This window comes from Ambystoma mexicanum, chromosome 9, assembly GCF_040938575.1.
Source record: "Ambystoma mexicanum isolate Mex_15411 chromosome 9, UKY_AmexF1_1, whole genome shotgun sequence".
In the NCBI taxonomy this organism is placed as follows: domain Eukaryota; kingdom Metazoa; phylum Chordata; class Amphibia; order Caudata; family Ambystomatidae; genus Ambystoma; species Ambystoma mexicanum.
This window is the reverse complement of record NC_090931.1, coordinates 1,425,581,561-1,425,599,760: the sequence shown is the minus strand read 5'-3', so window position 1 is coordinate 1,425,599,760 and position 18,200 is coordinate 1,425,581,561. Positions and strand designations below refer to the sequence as shown.

The window sequence follows — 18,200 nt, the reverse complement described above, 5'->3', positions numbered from 1 at the left end:
ATTACAAGTATGCCGGTCCAGAAATAGCAGATCCAGCTGCTACATCCCGCCACCTTTTTCGAGAACGGCCCACTCCGAGTTGCGATGCCGCAAACTCTGTCACCGGAAGTGCCCTACCGTGAACGGAATCTGCGTAATGATGCGTCGGCCGTGTCTGAAAAACCAGCATGGCGGCAGTATGGGCACATTCCGACTTCACGGCAACACCAGCATTAAAGTAGCATTGGCACCGTGATGACGGCGCCAGAAACAGGGCATCGCGGACCAAGCATTAAACTGTGTCAGGTGTGCAGGAACAGCCCACCGGTGGCCAAAATCAGCCCAAGTGCACCCCATGAGCACTGGAAAAGCACAAAAGGACCACTACCACACCCCTTAAAACACAACCATGCTTGCAGCAGCAATAGCAGTAATGGAGCTGGATGCCCTGCATGCAGGGATAAAACTTGAAGAGGCAGAGAGGCAGAGGAGGCAGAGGAGGCAGCGGAGGAGAAGGAGCGTCATCATGGCCATGCAAAATAACAATTGCCAGCAGGTAGCACCCTGCAGGCAGCCATCCATACCCCACATAAGGGCCACACCCTTCAACCTCAGCCAAACACAGATCCACACCCTGTACCAGCTAGATAGGGACACCATCACCTCCATAGTGGACCTGATCCACGATGACCTTGTCAGCCTCATCCAGATACGTACTGCCACCCTCCCTGGATCAAGGTAGTGACTGTGCTACATTTCCTTGCCATCGGCACCAACCAACACACTGTGGGTGAACTGCATGGGCCATCCCAACTCTGATTTTCGAGGGGGCTCTTCCAGGTCCTGGATGCCCTCCTGTGGCATGTGTATGATCACATGTCCCTACCAAAAACACTTGACCAGGTCAATGCCACCAAAGTCGCATTCCATGCCCTGGCTGGCATGCCCAATGGGATTATTGCATTGGACTGCACACATGTGGAGTTGGTGGCCAGGCATGCAATTGATTCAGTCTACAGGAACCGCAAACTTTACCACTGCGTCAATGTGCAGATGGTGTGTGATGCACACCACCTTATCACCCATTGCTGTGCACTGCGGAATTGAGGGTGTGCCTAACACACCCGAGTGGACCATGCCTGCATGCATAATAACATCAAAGCTGGACTGGAACATAAAATGTACTACAGGTACCAGAATGCATCACACCAATGTCCCAAAACCCTGCAAAAATACACTGAGCACAACCCGCACCGCCTGCAGCACAGACTAGTCATTTAAATGCAGCCCACTGCCCCACCTCCAAACCACTAGCATACCCCACAACAGGCAGCCAGTCCACCTGCCTGTTTCAAATGCACATAAACTAAATAGCTGGACATATGGATGGGTGATATGGCGATATGGACATGCAGATTTAAGCCAGATCAGAACACGCATTAGTCTGAGTTGTTGGTGACGTAGTCATAGGGTTATAGGGCAAGGTGGGTGTGAATGGGCAATGGAAAAGTGACAGCAAACCATACATCTACCAAGCACATGTGTCCCAAACAGGAGTGGTTGGCGACACAATGGTCTCAGGCAAGCGGTCAATGGAGACCATCTAGTGGTCGTTTTGCCAACACTGGTACAAAATCTTCGCTGGTGGACGAGCGAAAACCTGACTAAGGGGAAACCCTTCTACGACCCACAGATCCAGGCAGTGGTCACAACAGACGCCTCACTGGCAGGGTGTGAGGCTCACTACCTTCAACACACAGCCGAGGGTCTGTGGTCTCACCCTGCAGCTCAGAACCACATCAATGTGCTGGAACTTCTGGCAGTATTGAAAGCCTTCCAGGTGTTCAAATCCCATTTAACAAACCTGATGGTGCAGGTCCTAACGGACAGCATCATAGCAATGTTTTATATCAACAAACTGGGGTACACGCACTCCAAATCTGGGGTACACGCACTCCAAATCTATCCAGACTTGCACAGAAAATCTGGAAATGGGCATTCAGACAGAAAATGTTCCTATCATCACAACATGTTCCATGGGAGCTCACGCTCTAGCAGACTCATTGAGCAGAGATCCCCCTACCAGAGGAACAAGAGTGGCGTCTACACGAAAAAGTCATAGAACACCTTCTCTCAAAGGGGTTTTCCACTGCAGCAGAAGAGTCATTATTAGATATACTGCCTAAAAGGTATCTATAGAACTTTTCTGCCTACATGTCTGATTCTTATAATGTCCACTGGGAGCCATTCTTATCTAGACTGCCTAATGGAGAGGTGGCCCTTTACTATGTATGCTTCCTAATGGGCTCACATCTGTGCTGCTGCATTATTCTTCTATTTTATTGTGGGTTTTAAATAGTGCTCATGCAGGGCCATCTATCTTTCTTCAACTCCTTTCCATAAAACCCCACTTAAGAGGGAGAGGACAGGCCTCACCCCCCTTCAAGCTTTCCCCATAGTTTGCCCCACTTACAGAGCTCAGAGAGAGGCATCTGTGGATCAGACACATCCATACATACCAGTGGCACCTGCCCCTCATGGGCCCTGGGTAGGAGAGAACCACGAGGGGAAGGCCTCTCGCTGATCAGCCACACACTCTCATAGCAGCCGGCGTACCATGGGAGGATAGCTCACGGTCAACGTGTTCACCTTGGAAGCAATACGACACGGATCACTACAGGTTCGATCGGCGGGTCCGCGCTTAGAAACCTCTGGGTATTAAGTGCGTTATAAATAACCTATCATATCATATCATGTAAAGGAAAGTGGGGAATCTGCAGATGTGGACCCGAGTGCTTGCTCACCCTATCACACGAACCACTTAATAGCTCCCAAGCATATCTAAATATACTCCAAAACATTATTAATTTAAGGTCTCAATCCCACATTTAAATTGATCGCACTAGGTTGAAATGAGACCCGCGGTTCACGTTAGCCTGTACACAGTAAACTGCTTTTCAAACAGGCGTAGGATGCAACATGAACTGTTTATTCTGCGGTCTCCAAACCGCTTCGTCCAAACAACGACGTGCAGATGACCACGACATGTCAGCTGACGCACAGTAAGTCATCCTTCAGGGCATTGAAATGAAGACCAGATTGAAGATGGAGCGTGGACTGGAGAGGTAATTGCGGGAAGCAGGGTAATCCAGGGCAGAGCATAGTGGGAAGTGGGGCAGTGCAGTAGGAGGCAGGGTGTGCCCCCCCAAAATGGAGTTGGAGAAGTGAGGGGAGTGAAAGAGCGACCTTGCAGGGCACTGGCCTTTAATGGGCAGACTTCTGCAATGTTGCCAGGCCACGCAAAATCTGTTCGACCACTTGCATAATCGAGTAGTTTTTATGAAGGTTGAGTACCACTTGCATAGTACTCAACCTTCCTGGCAAGTACAATGAAATTATAGGATGTTTGAAACTTTTGACATTTACTGCAAACACAATATGTTAGCAATACATGCCAAATAAGGCTCATTGTGCATGGTTAGCCTCTGTATGGGAGCTGTGCACCAGACATGAAGTGAGCTTATGGTGGCATGCACCTTTTTAAAGTGCTGGTAAAAGTGTTGTTCCCTGTTGCCACCGCATTTCTATTAGACCCACCAAGTTACTCGACTTGCAGGTCTAGCAGGATCTTAAAGAATGCCAGGCCAGGTCACATTTTCAAAAAAGACATTCTGACCTAGATCTGTTTGTTCCAGATTTGTAGATTCAAAAGTGCAGAATACAAACTTTCTTTCTTTCCCCTCTTAGTGGCAAAGGTTTTGGTAAAATGTTCTCCTTTCTTCAATAGCTTTTCATTCCTTTGCATTGTCCAACACACTCTTTAGCACCCCTCACCTATTGTTCAGGCAGCCATTTATGTTGTCCCTTCCATTTTTCTGTAGTGTGCGTTTATCCCTACAATCTGCAATGTATTCTCTTGCGTTTATCTGCAATGTATTCCCTTGACTGAGGAAACAGCCCCTACTCCACCTCCATTACACTCTAGCCAATGCCCAAAGCAGTCCACAAAAAAGCGCATACCTCCACCCCTTTACCAGAGTCATTGATGAGCAGAAAATGCAGCTTTGAGCTACGAGCGCCTGTCAAAAGTATATTTTGAGCCCATGCCAAGCTTTAAGTGAAGAAAGCACATTGTTGAGTCCTTGTCACATGGTAACATAGAAACATCTGAAGCCCATGCTAGGTTCTGTATTGTCTAGCTAGGAAGTCCTATTTGGTTTGGAAAGTCGTTTCATTTTCAAATCTTATCCTAAGTCACTCTAGATCTCGTGGAGCACGTGGAAAGATACGCGGAGAGCGTATCGGACACGGGTGGATGCTGCGGTGGGATCATGGAGGTGCCGGTCCACTGGAACAGTCTTATCGCCAGTTGTTACCCGGAGTGGGTACGGAAAATTAAAGACGCGTCACCTGACCAGATAGATCAACATCTTGCTTTATTCAAATACAAACTACGAACTAACTTTCCTTCCGAAACTCCTCCCTTTCCTCCCACCTTCTATCTCCGCCCTCCAGCCGCCTGTCTCTCCCTTAAAGGGGCAAGAGACGTATAACAAGAGCCAGTCTCAGTCCCTCTCTCAGGTTCTCCCCCCCCCCCCCCCCCAACCCTTTAAAACACTGTACCGGATAACGCACACCCCTTTCATAAACAAACAAAGGCAACATGCAACAGCGGTCTGGTTTCGTTTAGACCACCTGCCTTGAATGTGAAATTGCAATTGCACCAACCTCCTGGGTCCTTCCAGCTCCCTCTCCAATGAAACACACACTGCCAACATCAGTGAAGTCCAAGGCAGCTCACATTCTTCCAGACATGGATGCTCAGTATACCGCCACAGGGCCACCTGCGGCTCTCCATTCGGTGTGGACCCCTGACGTCACCTCTGATCTGGCTCAGGGACAGCAACCATGAAATGGAGCTGATAACAGGGCTGCCTCCAGAGCTTAGCACCTGCCCAACCTCTGGCGTTTATTTATTTTACCATCAATTGTGACTTAGGGAGGAAGGCAGAAGGTCATAGGAACCTGTTCTGTCTCAGCCACGGGGTGATAAATGGGAGCAGCTACAAGGGTTACAAAAAGAACCTATCAATGAGGTAAAAATAAGCATGATGAAGTCCTCGGATTTGACATTTGAATTGAATTATTTTTCTGAATGTACACTTAAGGTTTTTCTTTTAAAGGTGCATCCTTACATGTGCATTTGCTGCGCTCATACACAAGCAATTCCTCCCAATACCTGTGTAGTGCTATCCAATATGATATGATATGTGATATTTTATCTATATCACGGCTATCCACAAGTGTTTCAAAGCGTGACAAGACATGGAAGGGGTACAAGGGGGGACAAAAACAAGGATCTTACTAGGCCCAGTGACATTGAGAACGCGCAAGTGCAGGGGAGAGGGAAGGCGGATAGTGCAAGGGCAGGGGAAGGAGTGGAAAGTGCTGAACACGTGATCAAAACAACAACAGGAAGTGCAGCCAGCAGGTGGCAAGTGCAAGAGTTAAGCGTAGACAACGTGTGTCAATAAGTGCAGGTAAGGGGGCTGTAGGGTTGCAGATACAGACCCAAGTGCGAGTATGCAGCTGGGTGGGCAGGGATCAGGGCCTGAAATCAGAGGGTAGCCCGGTGACCAGTGAAGTATCAGACAGGAAATCAGCAGGGGAGAGGAAGAGAGAAGGCACAAGCAAAGAGGAAGGTCTTCAGGTGCTTCCAGAACTGGAGATGGTTCTCAAGTTTCAGAGAGGTAGGGAGGCTGTTCCAGAGGGAAGCCCCAGCCGAAGAAAGAGATCTACCACCAATGTGTTGCTTGGAGAAGCGACTGACCCTGAGGGAGTTGGAGGAGCAAAGAGCTTGAGTAGGAAGGTATTTACGAAGAGAGAGTTGGAGGTATTGAGGACACAGGCCCCAGAAGGCCTTGTGGACAATGCAGAGGGTCTTGAACTTAATCCTTGCAGCCACTGGGAGCCAATGCAGAGATTTCAGTGCTGCAGAGATACGATCCCTGGGCTTGAGGTCGAGGACAAGTCTTGCAGTCCTGCTCTAGATGAGTTGCAGAGGGCGGAGAGTAGAAGCAGGCAGATTTAGAAAGAGGCTGTTGCATTAGTCCAGCCCAGAGAGAACCAGAGCTCTAGAGACAGTGAGATTCTGGGGGAAGGAGAGGAAAGGAAGAACACCTCTGAGGAGGTGCAGCTGGTAGTTTGACTTTTTAGAGACGTCAGATATGTGAGGAGAAAAGGAGAGTGTGGAGTCGAAGATGACCCTGAGGCTCTTAGCCTCACAGGTGGGAGCAGGAAGAGGGCGAAGAGAGGCCCACCAGAGAGTGACAGGAAAGGAGGGTACAGGTGTGCCAATGAGGAGAATCTCCGTCTTACTGGCATTAAGGCAGAGATAGTTGGTGGCACACCACTCCTGGATAGCAGACAGACAGTCAGACATGAGGGAAGGAGAAGAGGTGGCAGAGGGGATCCTCAAACAAGCTGAGTGTCATCCGCATAGCACTGAAAGTTGGAGCAGAGAGCGGCAATGCAGTGGGCGTGAGGTGGCAGGTATTGGGTGAACAGCCAGGGAGAGAGGTTAGACTCCTGGGGAACACCACAGGTAGAGAGTGAGATAGAGGAAAGGAAGGACCCAAGTTGGACATGGGAGGGTCAATCAGAGAGGAACGAGGTCAGCCAGGTCAGGGCCTTATTGGTGATACCCAGGTTATCACAGAGAAGATTGAGCAGGGTGGCATGGTTGACCGTGTCAAAGGCAGAATAGAGATAGATTAAGATGAGTACAGAGGGGAGGTTAGAAACAAGGTTAGAGAGCAGGTCTTCACGGATGTTCAGGAGAGCAGCCTGTGCTTCTGGCTGCTCTGTTCGAGACAACCAACAGATTCAGCGTGAAGATTAAGCTGGGAGATGGCCAGCTTTTCCAGGAGTTTGCCCAGGAAAGGAGTGATGGAGATCGGGTGATAGTTAACAGGGCAGGAGGGGTCGGCTGAGGTTTTCTTGAGGAGAGGATGCACAAGAGAATGCTTCAGGGGGTAGGGGAAAGCTCCAGTGGCAAAAGAGTGGTTGCAGAAGTTAGCCAGGGCAGGTGAAAGGGTGTCAATGTGGTTCTTAATGGTTTTGGAAGAAAAGGAAAGAACCAGTTTTGACAAGACTTTCATAGAACGGACCTGTCTAGAAACCTTGTCAGGGGAGAACAGAAGAAAGGAAGAGAAAGAGGGAGGAGAGGTGGCCACAGGGGGGACATAGGTAGATGTGAGAGTAGAGGGAGAGGAGGAGAGGACAAGAGGGTGGACAGGATGTCCTGGGTTTTAGAGATGAAATGAGAAGCCAGCGCCGTGCAGGGGGCCTGGGAGGGGACAGGAGAGGTAGAGACTGCAGCAGAATTGGCCAGCTCCTTGCAGGTTTTAAAGAGTTTGGCCAAGTTGTTAGATGCCGCAGAGATGCAGGCTTGGATGTGGGCTCTCTTTTTAGTGCAGACAGAGAGCCGTTATCGCCTTTGGAGCAGGCGGCTGGCCAGTTTGTCAGAGGATGTGCAAGAAGCTATCCATTTCCTCTCAACCACCCTTCACTTGCGTTTAAGGGTGACAAGGTCTGAGTCATACCAGGAGTTACACTTGGCTTTGAACTTCAAGCGGATCCTCATGACAGGGGCAAGAACATCAAGAGTATCAGAGATAGACAAGTGGGGCATAGAAAGAGCTGTGTCAGGATGTGAGTCAGCAAGAGGACGAAGAGCGGGAGAGAAAGTGGCAGCGAAAGCCTCAACTGACACTCGCTTCATGGGTCGAATGACCGAGAAGGTAGGTGGCAGTGCTGGAGTTGGCTTGGCCTGATGGGAGGAAAGGAGAACGTGATCACTCCAGGAGAGAGGAGTGGTGAGGGGGATAGAGAGGGGAAGGTTTGAGGAGATCAGACCATCCAGAGTGTGCCCTGCAGAGTGAGTCATGCCAGAGTGAACAACAGAAAGAGAGAGGGAGTCGGAGAGGTCGATAGAGTCCAGAGGAGGGACAGGAAGCATCCTGGTGGATGTTAAAGTCTCCAAGAAGGAGGAGTTGAGTGGTCGAGGCCAGGAGGGAGTAGGAGAGGTCCGCCCACTCAGAGAGGAAGGAGGTGATCTGACCATGTGCCCGATAGATAGTAGCCACAGTAAGAGAGTGGCCAGGAGAGAGAGAGAGAGCCTGCAGGCAAGGCATTCGAAAGAGGAGTAGGCCTGCATAGGAATGACAGAGGCAGGAATCCAATCCCGGAAGATCAATGCTACACCCCCTCTGGAACAGTATGATCTGGGCACGGAGAGGATCTTGTAGCCATCAGGGAGGAGAGTGTCAAAGTTCTTGACAGAGCTGGCCATGAACCATGTCTCGGTGAGACTGAGGACATCGAGATCAAGTTCTCCCAGGAGGCAGCAGATGTCAGAAGAGTGTTTGACAGCTGAGCAAGAGTTGAGAGTGGCAATATGGAGAAGGTTGCCAATCTTGAAAGACTTCCGGGTAGGGGTACAAATCAGAGGTAAGCCCTGCGTAGGTGTAGAAGGAGCCTGAGGAGGGGCAGAAGAGGAATGAGGAGATGGCAAGGTAGCCAAGGAGGAGACTGAGGGGGGAGGCAAGGAACCCAAAGAAGGGATAGAAGGGACAGCAGGAGATGAAATGGAATAGATGAGGTGCGGGAAGCGTCTATCAAAGAGGAGAAGGTTGGCCTGGGGTCTTTGACCAAGACGGTGCCATTCAGGTAAACATTAATGATGACCTTAGAGGAGTGGAAGGGGGCCAGGAGGGCCTCCCACCGGGTGTCACCATTAATGGGAGAAGAAGAGAAAGAAGAGAGCACAGAGACCATATGAAGAGTCCATAGGTCTGGCGAGGGAAAGTCAAAGAGGATGTTGGTGAGGGTCTGTCTATAGGAAGCACTTGTATAGGTGTCAGCGAAAGGGAGGCTTGGGTTGGAGACCAGGATATCCTTTTTGAACATCTTCCTAACAGACTTAGTCAGGAGAGCAGGATAGCCGATAGAGAAGCAGTTTGAAAAGATAGGAGAAACAAAGAGCACCATAGAGTAGGTGGGGGAAGAGGGGTGGAGGGCAAAGGTGGTGGGGGAGACACTAGAGGAGGACACAAGGAGGGGTGCAAGCAGACGAGACAGAAAGGGACAAAACAATAGTGGACAATTGACTAAGTAGACAAGAGCTCAGATGAAAGAGCAGGCAGAAAACAAGGAAGTCCAGTAAGCAAATCAGGTTACCAGGGCATCAGCAACAGAGCAGTCATTAAAAAGAGAACCTAGAGGAGGGTGGAGCACAGCAGAACACAGAACAATATACAAAAGAACAAAGCAGAATAAATGTAAACCTAGAAGAAGGAAGAATGCAACAGAACACAAAGCAATACAATGCAAAACAGGGCCGTCAGTGAAGAAAAAACACAAAACAATATACAGGGAGCAGAGCAGTCGACAAATGTAAACCTAGAGGAGGGAAGAATACAACAGAACACAGAGCAATACAATGCAAAACAGGGCAGTCAATGAGGAAGAGAGTGGGTGCAGGAGGCTGGAGAAGGGGGGACGTGAGGCACACACGATTGCGATGGACCACGCAGTCAGGGAGGCGCTGCTATGAGCGAACTGCACACACACTCTGCAGCATTACAATAAAATCTTTACAAATGCACAATTTACTGTGCCACGGAGCACTTGTCGTCACCCCAGCACCAGAGAAGTTGATGTTGTCTGATGATGATGGGGATGGCCTGTTTGGACAGAGGGAGTAAACACATGTTGATGCATGCTTACCTGCTGTCTGAGCAGGGTCTCAGGCCCTGGATCCTCCTGGTCCTTCAAGTCCAAACAGGAATTGCCCTTTTCTTCGTGTGCCCTTCGTTTCAGATGCCCGGGCGAGCAACACCCTTGATCTAAGAGTTAAGAGCAGAAAGGAAGAGGCAGGGCTAAGATAGTGGGCGGTGCTTAGACCAGGTGACCTAGATCCACTTGCACCTGTTCCCAATCTGCAAACGAAAAGAGGCTGGAGGGCTCCTTAAGTGGGGAAAAAGAGCGGCAACCAGGACGGCACCAGGTGAGTGGGGCTTAGGCCAGGAGACCTAGATACACTTGCACCTGGTTCCCATCTGCAAGGGAAAAGAGGTTGGAGGGCTCCTTAAGTGAGTGGGGAAAAAGAGCGGCAACCATGAAGGCACAAGGTGGGCAGGGCTTAGGCCTCCTTAAGTAGGGAAAAAGAGCAGCAACCAGGAAGGCACTGGGTAGGCAGTGCTTTGGCCAGGTGACCTAGATTCACTTGCACCTGCTCCCCATCTGCAAAAGAAAAGAGGCTGGAGGGCTCCTTAAGTGGGGAAAAAGAACGGCAACCAGGAAGCCATCAGGTGGGCGGGGCTTGGGCCTCCGTAAGTGGGTAAAAAGAGCAGCAACCAGGAAGGCACCGGGTAGGCGGTGCTTTGGCCAGGTGACCTAGATCCACTTACACCTGCTCCCCATCTGCAAAGGAAAAGAGGCTGGAGGGCTCCTTAAGTGGGGAAAAATAGCAGCAACCAGGAAGGCACCAGGTGGGCGGAGTCGGGCCTCCTTAAGTGGAGTAAAAGGGCAGAAACCAGGAAGGCACCAGGTGGGTGGGGCTTAGGCCAGTTGACCTAGATCCATTTGCACCTGCTCCCCATCTGCAAAGGAAAAGAGGCCGGAGGGCTCCTTATGTGGGGGAAAAGAGCGACAACCAGGAAGGCACCAGGTCCCCATATACATTTCTCGTATAATCCTTAAAGCTGCCTTGAGGAACTTGTAAAGTCCTATAAGGAGAGAGGAAAGTAAGATGGAGGCAGGATAGTAGAGAAGGCAGGTGTGGGAAGTAGAAGGGGTGATGTCGGTAGAGAAACCGTTGGGGGGTGATATTTATTTATTTACTTTATTTCTTGTAACGCGCTACATGCCCATTGGCCTCCGGGCTCACAAATAACAGAACAAGAAGGACAGACATGCATCAAGACTGATAGGGAAAATAAACATGAAATGACAGTGACTTCGGGCTTGGAGTACACAGGGAGATAAGGACATGTACGCAGAGTGCCAGTTAACTGCAAGCACCGTCTGTCACACTGCTTCCCACTACCTCCACGAGCTCTTGCAAGGTGACAGTGCCTACGTTGATGCATGCAGGAAGAGATGGGAGCTCCAGCACTGTCTCCTGCCACTTCCCTCCATGGGCCCCACAGTACGGACTCAATGTGTCGCTACACTGCATGGGCTAATGTAAGGGAGCAGTAGAGCATAACTTTGCATAGGCCCCACAGTACGGACCCAATATGTCGCTGCACTGCATGGGCTAATGTAAGGGAGCAGTAGAGCATAACTTTGCATAGGCCCCACAGTACGGACCCAATATGTCGCTGCACTGCATGGGCTAATGTAAGGGAGCAGTAGAGCATAACTTTGCATAGGCCCCACAGTACGGACTCAATATGTCGCTGCACTGCATGGGCTAATGTAAGGGAGCAGTAGAGCATAACTTTGCATAGGCCCAACAGTACGGACTCAATATGTCGCTGCACTGCATGGGCTAAGCAGGGGAGTTGCTAGGTCTGGAAAAGACCCGGGGCTACGCTGATGTCGGAACTGTTGGGACTGGGGGCTAGCTAGTCTTTTGGCTGTAGCTCCTGAGATTCTATCCGGGGCTACAACCAAAAGATCAGGGGCTATAGCCCCCTTAGCCCCCCCCCTAGCAACGCCCCTAAGGAAGCAGTAGAGCATAACTTTGCATAGGCCCCACAGTACGGACCCAATATCTCGCTGCACTGCATGGGCTAATGTAAGGGAGCAGTAGAGCATAACTTTGCATAGGCCCCACAGTACGGACTCAATATCTCGCTGCACTGCATGGGCTAATGTAAGGGAGCAGTAGAGCATAACTTTGCATAGGCCCCACCGTACAGACTCAATATGTCGCTGCACTGCATGGGCTAATGTAAGGGAGCAGTAGAGCATAACTTTGCATAGGCCCCACAGTACGGACTCAATATGTCGCTGCACTGCATGGGCTAATGTAAGGGAGCAGTAGAGCATAACTTTGCATAGGCCCCACAGTACGGACTCAATATGTCGCTGCACTGCATGGGCTAATGTAAGGGAGCAGTAGAGCATAACTTTGCATAGGCCCCACAGTACGGACTCAATATGTCGCTGCACTGCATGGGCATATGTAAGGGAGCAGTAGAGCATAACTTTGCATAGGCCCCACAGAACGGATAGGAAATGCCAGCGGGAAGAGGAAAATAGCTCCAGTGAAGCCGCAGCAACATCTGACTCACACAGCTGGCAACTTTGAACAAGTTGCTGCTGCGATTTTGAAATGAACCAATTTTCAGCATAGAAGCGGCCACCCGCACCAGGCTTCCGCGAAGTCCAGTAACAACCTGCTGCAATTCTTCAAGATCACATCATCTATCGCACTCCACCACCCCAGGCACGCCCTACTGCCACCCCATCCCATCCAACCCAACCCCACTCCACCCCAAAATAGCAGACAGAGACTCAGACATGTGTGTGAGTCAGATGAAAACGTCCACAGTGGCATTTATTAGGCAGGAGGTAACATAGCGGTGCTCCGTGAAATTATGTCACAGTGTCAAGATTCTGTATTAATGCACACAAAATCCGTCCATTATCCAGAAATAAGAAAGTGCCCCAAGTGAAAGAAAAAACAGCTTTATTCACTGTCGGGCAGGAGTCAAGCAAAATACAAAATTAGAGAAATGAGCCCACATCGGGCTGAGGATTATAAGGCAAAAACCTGCAATGTTTGCATAGTTACAAAAATATTATACATGTGACATTTTCTAACATAATAATTAGCTTCACTAATCAAAACCCCTATATATCCCAAACATTGGAGTATACAATTGGCTAATCCGTTATCAACATCCCCACTCAAGTTCATCCCCCCAAGTATTGTTGTCATTACAATCACATCATCACTGCACAATTTGGTTGGTTGGCATGCTGCATACTGACAGTCATAAGAATACTTCCCTGCTCTTGGATGGTACCTCTTAAGGTGGCCCAGCATATTGCAACTGTCCTAGACAGTCCCATTTATTTGATTTACTGACCAGTAATAGAGAGATGAAACCCCCGCTTTCAAGAACAAAAAGATACTCCCATCTAATTTCTATGCTGGGCCAGGGAAGTAAAAAACAGGGGGTAGCCCAAGTGACATCACATGGCCCTTGACCTCTGATGATATCACAGGAAGTGATGCCATTTGACCCCACCCCCAAGTGACATCACGGAACGTGATGGCAGACGACCTTCAGATACATCTAACCCCCGTGTTTCCAGGTGCTCTCATTTCAGCCAGATATAAGAACCGAGGCACAAAGGGAGATGAGATTTGAACACAATCACACATTTGGGGAATGTCATTTTCCAGATCCAACGTGGAGCCTACATGTAAAACATACATAATGCAGTCCTTGCAACAGGGTAACCGAAATCTCTAACGCAGGCTACAGCTAATGTATGAAACATCTATAGATCAATGGACACAGAAGTACTCGTTATCTGTGGCATTGATGTGTTAAGCCAAAGAAGCACTGTCCTGGGGAGACGGGCGCTGTCTGTTTACAGAGGAGAAAAATGTTGCACAAGCAAAGCCTGCAAATTAAATCATTGACCAGGATTTAGTACCAACAACATTCCCTGGCTTTAAAAGTATCTATAAGTCAGCTACCACTATTATAGAATAAACCTATTATGCGGGTGTAAGCTGAGGCCATCTGTTTCTGTGTGCATTTATCTTTAGTTATGTTGCAAGCAACTACATGCTGTCCCCCACAACCTACGGCTGAACATAACACCTTAATGTCCTAGGCTTTGATACATTACTCCTCTTCAATCTTTTTTAACATAGTGAGGTGTGGAGAGGGGGGGAAGGACTGCGCTTCCCTCAAGAGTGAGGCACAATGCATCTATGATTTTCAGAGCACTATGTGCGAGGTGCATTATTTAATTACCCCCCCCCCCAACACTGGCATGTGAATGAAGCTTCCACAAAGCTCTTTCCAAGGAGGAGTTTGAGTGGGAAGGATTGGGTCTCTCCATGGCTCTCTCACTTCTGAGACTCTGTGTGCAATGCTTATTTTCTTAAACAGTTTTCCACCAGCAGGGTCCAGGTTGAGTTTGCGGCCTCCCTCAACCATTCACATCACGCTTAAATGCGTTCAAGGTGAGTAGAGCCCAATCAGTGACGTAGCATAAAATGTGGGGGCTCTCCTGCAAGCCTTGCTGAGGACCCCACCAGCTCCTTAACAAAGTACAGGCACCCCACACCGCGGGCCTGCCCGGTCCACCACGTGTGCGCAATGTCCCCGATGATTTTGCCGCTGCAGGGGCATGCAATACTCCAAGTAAAAGAGGTAAATCAATTTTTTAATCAAAGCTTAAATGTTTCACCTAGCGTAGAAAGAAGGGGGTGGTGCCTGGTCCCAAAATATAGCAGCCAGCAACCTGCGTGTGCACGCACGCACGCACGCACGCACGCACACACACACACACACACACACACCCACACACCCAGCCATGCATCTCCTCTCACATTCATTCACACTGCATTCACCACAGAGGCATGCACACACTCACATTCCCACTCACTCACCCACTACTCACTGACTCATACACCTTCTCTCGCTTCCACTCACACTGTATTCTTCACACAGACACATATTCATCCAGAACATTGAAATACACCATCATATTCATACTAATTCATCCACTAGTCGCTCACTCATTCTCTTACATCCACTCTGACTGTATTCTCTACACAGGCACACACCCACCCAGAACATTGAAACACACACAATATCACATTTCTTCTCATTCACTCACCACTCACTGACCCATAGCACATACATACATCTGGCACGCACTTCACACATGCAAAATACACATCACATTAAAAAAAACGTATTATCTGTTTTTCCAGTTTCAGTCCGTCACTCCAGGCCACCCTCGGCTCCTCTGTGCTGCTCACAAACAGGAACCAGGAAGCTGGGAGAGCCTCCTGGTTCCTGTATATGAGACACGAGGAAGCTGGAGGAGAAGAGGTTGGAGTTGCATGTGACATGTGCCACATGTCACAGACAGCTCCAACACCTTCTGATCGCTTTCTTCTCACGCAGTAAGCCCCGGCACAGCCTTCACCCTGATGGGTGAAAACTGCACCTGGGCATCCCCAGAACTGGTGTGGCGGACCCCCTGCAATCTCCCTTGCTACCCCTGTAAAAATAAAAAGAAAGAAAAATAATTATTTAACAGGTGTAGCAAGGGAGAACAAAAGGGTTGCGGCTGCGACCGCTGGTGACCCCCAAATAACATCCCTCTGCCAGGGCCCCATTTGTCCCAGACAGCTTCTAGTTAGCAACTCTTGTCCTGATACTCGCTGCCAATACAGGTGCATAATCTTTTAATTGGGTCATGGGATGAATAATAGTCTTTATGTGACTCTGTATGCCGGGGATACTTTTTTCTATTTTACTGTATTTCGTACAGGGTGTAGTGGCACTAATTGGCTATAGGGGGCAGCACTTTGTATACAACTTAGTTTAGTGTCTATGGCACCGCTCCATGTAACTCCACCTCGGGAACCTGACAATAAAACAAAACAGCATTAGAAACACGCAAGACAACAGACACGCCGACTCTGGTTCTTGTGTTTCTGGAGTCCTGCGGACGGCTCCAAAATGTCATTGCAAAAGCAGGGAATGCCCTTAAAGTTCCCGTGCTAGCCTAGCTATCTGCCCTCTCGGCCAACACCCCTCTTCACATCCATCCCCTGACCTAAAATGCACTTCTTCCCTTAGCAGCCCCACAATGCCTTGGCATACTGCCCTTACCCCTTACCCCTCCCCTATTCCTCCCCTCTTGCCAGAGGCGTTGCCAGGATTGTCTAACAAGTGGGGCCTGAAGCTAATGTATTTGGGGGCCATTGCAGAGACATAAATATCTGCAAATGCCCAAACATCGCTGCTGAGTGGGCTTTCGCAGATTGTGGGTGGGCCTTCCCTACTCAGGCTCTGCCCTGTCTATGTCTCTGCCTCTTCCCCCAAAGGAAGTGTGGGACCCTCCTGACGGCGGTAGGTGCCACTGCTAAGGGTGGTGCCTCCTGAAATGTCCCCCTGGTTGTTGCAGGCCCCAGCAGAGCAGGAAGCTAACAGGCTCCTTTCTCATCATACACACCGATGAAAGGAGGGCATTCTGTATGCTAATGAAGCAATAGGTAGACGTGACACGCAATGCATGGCCCTTGGGTCCCTGGCTGGCAAAGACCAATGAAAACACCAGCAAAACTCCAGCATAACTGCACAGGAGCCCCTTATTTTTTATTTTTTTATTTTATTTTGCATTTATAAAGCGCACAAACTGCCCTCGGGCATCGAGGCGCTGTTACAGAATACTCACTTTACATAGGTACAATACAGAATACTCACTTAACATAAGTACAATATTGAGAGTGCAGTTAAAAAGATTGATTTACAGACATTGCTCGTTTTCCAAGGTTACAGGGGAACAGTAGGGCAAGTGCAGGTTTTCTTGAATGAGGTGGTTTTCAGGGCTTTTCTAAAAGCCATGAGGGAGGTTTCAGATCTCGATTTAGGTGGCAGTGAGTTCCAGGATTTTGGTGCTAGTATTTCAAAACTCGATCCGCCAGCTTTGGTTCTGTTGAAGGCAGGAATGGCAAGTTGGTGTGTGTACATGTCCTATTTTGGTCTGGGTGTCTGTACTTGGTGTATTAGCTCTATTAGGTAGGTGGGAGCAGATTTGGATAGGCATCTATGGGTGATGGTGAGAGTCTTGAACAAGATGCGCTCTTTGACCGTGAGCCAGTGGGCCTTTTGTCTTGCTTGGGAAATGTGCTCCCTCATGGGGATACTGAGAGCTGCTCTCAGCGCGTTGTTCTGTGTGATTTGTAGTCTGTTGATTTTTTTGAAGGAGGTGCCCAGTAGGAGGACATTGCAATAGTCTAGTTTTGCCCCTATGGTGGCCCTGGCAATGTTGAGGCAGTTTTCAGTGGAGAGGTGGGGTTTTACAGCATTGATAATTTTAATTGTGAGTGCTGCTGCCGAGAAGATATAGCTCACTTGTCTTTCCCTGGACAAGGTTGAGTCTAGGTAAACTCCAAGAGTTTTTACAGAAGAGGAGACTGTGATTACAGAGTTCTCTATTTTGAAGTTGCAGTATTTGCTGTCTAATGTTCTGAGGATTTCCTTAGGGCCAACCAGTAGGATCTCTGTCTTGTCCCCATTGAGACAGAGGCCATTAGCTGCCATCCAGGCCTGGATGATAGGCCTTATATTTATGAGTCGGAGCATAAGGTTTGATGTTATGAGCGTATGGACGTTATTTATTTATTTACTGGTCACAAATTAGTCACTTACACAATTAGCAAAACTGTTGTAAATGAATTACAGCAAGGATACATAATTTCATTAATAGTACAATGTGTAGGGTGGATCTGTCCAGAGGGAATGGAGGATCGATCAGAAATGGAAATATTGGGGGTTGGATCAGATCCAGAGGTATCAGAGGTTGGATCGGAAATGGAGGAAGTGGGGGTTGGATCAGCACCTGAGGAATAGAAGCTGGATCAGAACTAGAATAAGAGGGTGTTGGATTAAAACTGGAATAAGTGGGGGTTCGATCAAAAACCCAGGCCCTAGAGGTTGAATCAGAGCAAGAAGAAGTAGGGGCTGGATCAGGGGATATAAATCAAGTTGCTGGAGGCACACTTTGGTAAGCTTTTTTCATTACACAGATAGCACATTTAAAGCTGCAAATAAGCCATTTCCCCTTATCAGGCTGCTTGGAATGAACAGTGGCAGGCCAAAGTTTGATCTTATGGCTTGATAGAACTAGCCCAGGAGAATGTGGGAAGCAGTGGGTGGGAATGGCCATAGTGATTAGCATGGCCAGGGGCAGCCAAAGGGTGGGTAAATAACCAGACAGCACCCACAAGCTGCGTGTCCCTCCTCACAATTAATCTCCCTACTAGCTGTTCTCTAATGCAATAGTTTGGCTTATAGGGGACACTCAAGCGCCGTCTAATATCCAATGCTAAAAGGACATACATTTAGAAATTCAGCAATCAATGACCACAAGAGACGTCCTCCCGCAGTTCCAGATGCCCACTTACCTTCGATCCAAACACGTTCATATTACAGTGATTTTAT

The 18,200-nt window shown here is 48.9% G+C and overlaps 1 protein-coding gene across 1 annotated transcript in view; it reads left to right on the top strand.

Annotated features, from left to right (window-relative positions):
- The window catches only part of GPBAR1 (G protein-coupled bile acid receptor 1), an 81,532-nt gene that overhangs the window by 59,037 nt on the left and 4,295 nt on the right, over positions 1-18,200 (top strand). The gene's annotated exons all lie outside the window — the stretch shown is intronic.